Source organism: Eucyclogobius newberryi, unplaced genomic scaffold (assembly GCF_026437365.1).
Source record: "Eucyclogobius newberryi isolate DKJ021-1_F unplaced genomic scaffold, fEucNew1.0.hap1 SCAF_1, whole genome shotgun sequence".
Lineage (NCBI taxonomy): Eukaryota > Metazoa > Chordata > Actinopteri > Gobiiformes > Gobiidae > Eucyclogobius > Eucyclogobius newberryi.
The window spans coordinates 1,735,896-1,738,395 of record NW_027315723.1 but is presented as its reverse complement, the minus strand read 5'-3'; the positions used below and the strand labels follow the sequence as shown (position 1 = coordinate 1,738,395).

The 2,500-nt window shown below is 29.2% G+C and overlaps 1 long non-coding RNA gene across 1 annotated transcript in view; it reads left to right on the top strand.

Annotated features, from left to right (window-relative positions):
• LOC140356021 (uncharacterized) overlaps positions 1–2,500 on the top strand; it is a 355,422-nt gene that overhangs the window by 159,541 nt on the left and 193,381 nt on the right. The gene's annotated exons all lie outside the window — the stretch shown is intronic.

The window sequence follows — 2,500 nt, the reverse complement described above, 5'->3', positions numbered from 1 at the left end:
ATAAACTCTGTTATAAACTCTAATAAACTCTGCTATAAACTCTATTATAACCTCTATTATAAACTCTAATAAACTAATCTATAAACTCTGCTATAAACTCTGATAAACTCTATTATAAACTCTATTATAACCTCTATTATAAACTCTAATAAACTAATCTATAAACTCTGCTATAAACTCTAATAAACGCTATTATAAACTCTGCTATAAACTCTGCTATAAACTCTGCTATAACCTCTAATAAACTCTGTTATAAACTCTAATAAACTCTGCTATAAACTCTATTATAACCTCTATTATAAACTCTAATAAACTAATCTATAAACTCTGCTATAAACTCTAATAAACTCTATTATAAACTCTATTATAACCTCTATTATAAACTCTAATAAACTAATCTATAAACTCTGCTATAAACTCTAATAAACTCTATTATAAACTCTATTATAAACTCTATTATAACCTCTATTATAAACTCTAATAAACTAATCTATAAACTCTGCTATAAACTTTATTATAAACTCTGCTATAAACTCTAATAAACTCTTTTATAAACTCTAATAAACTCTGCTATAAACTCTAATAAACTCTATTATAAACTATATTATAACCTCTATTATAAACTCTAATAAACTAATCTATAAACTCTGATATAAACTCTAATAAACTTTGTTATAAACTCTATTATAAACTCTATTATAAACTCTAATAAACTAATCTATAAACTCTGCTATAAACTCTGATAAACTCGGTTATAACCTCTATTATAAACTCTAATAAACTCTATTATAAACTCTAATAAACTCTATTATAAACTCTAATAAACTCTAATAAACTCTAGTAAACTCTGTTATAAACTCTAACAAACTCTATTATAAACCCTGCTATAAACTCTAATAAACTCTAATAAACTCTATTATAAACTCTAATAAACTCTATTATTGTGATAAAATGTGAATATATGATTATATTTCTGTGATGTATTTTATCTGCATAATAGTGATATTTTATCTGCATCATTAGTCTAAGAGAAGAACGGGTGTGTGACAGCATTTGTTTGTGAAGGGGTCAAAGGATGTTGCCCCAGAGGGGGGGGGAGTTGCACCCCCCCTTGCAGGCTTTATAAAATACCAAGTGCCTTGATGTGAGGCTGACCAATGAGAAATGTGACCCGCCTATTCCAGAATATCTAATAAAACCAACCAGCATGGGAAAAAACGAGGTGAGACGCGGGGGTGAGACGCAGGAGGGTCAGCCAGGCTCCTTACAACGGCCTGGCTGACACAGTCCCCGCGTTTTCTCCCATGCATGCCATACAAATGTCTGATGTTTCTGTGTCGTTTCATATTCTAAGTTGAATTGTGTTCTCAATGTGTTAAGGAATAGCATCGGGTGTATGTCTAATTCCATGACATTTATAAACTCTTATAAACTCTAATAAACTCTATTATAAACTCTTATAAACTCTAATAAACTCTATTATAAACTCTGTTATAAACTCTAATAAACTCTATTATAAACCCTGCTATAAACTCTAATAAACTCTGTTATAAACTCTTATAAACTCTAATAAACTCTAATAAACTCTATTATAAACTCTGTTATAAACTGCTATAAACTCTAATAAACTCTATTATAAACTCTGTTATAAACTGCTATAAACTCTAATAAACTCTATTATAAACTCTGTTATAAACTGCTATAAACTCTAATAAACTCTGTTATAAACTCTTATAAACTCTAATAAACTCTATTATAAACTCTGTTATAAACTCTAATAAACTCTATTATAAACCCTGCTATAAACTCTAATAAACTCTGTTATAAACTCTTATAAACTCTAATAAACTCTATTATAAACTCTGTTATAAACCCTGCTATAAACTCTAATAAACTCTATTATAAACTCTGTTATAAACTGCTATAAACTCTAATAAACTCTATTATAAACTCTGTTATAAACTGCTATAAACTCTAATAAACTCTATTATAAACTCTGTTATAAACTGCTATAAACTCTAATAAACTCTATTATAAACTCTGTTATAAACTGCTATAAACTCTAATAAACTCTATTATAAACTCTGTTATAAACTGCTATAAACTCTAATAAACTCTATTATAAACGCTGTTATAAACTGCTATAAACTCTAATAAACTCTATTATAAACTCTGTTATAAACTCTGCTATAAACTCTAATAAACTCTATTATAAACTCTGTTATAAACTGCTATAAACTCTAATAAACTCTATTATAAACTCTGTTATAAACTGCTATAAACTCTAATAAACTCTATTATAAACTCTGTTATAAACTCTGCTATAAACTCTAATAAACACCCGCCTCAAATTATATAACCTTTTCTCTCCCTCTCAGTCACGGAGCTCTGGACCCTCTGGAGTCTCTGGAGTCTCTGGGGTCCCTGGGGTCTCTGGGGTCTCTGGGGTCCCTGGACTCTCTGGGGTCCCTGGGGTCTCTGGACTCTCTAGGGTCCCTGG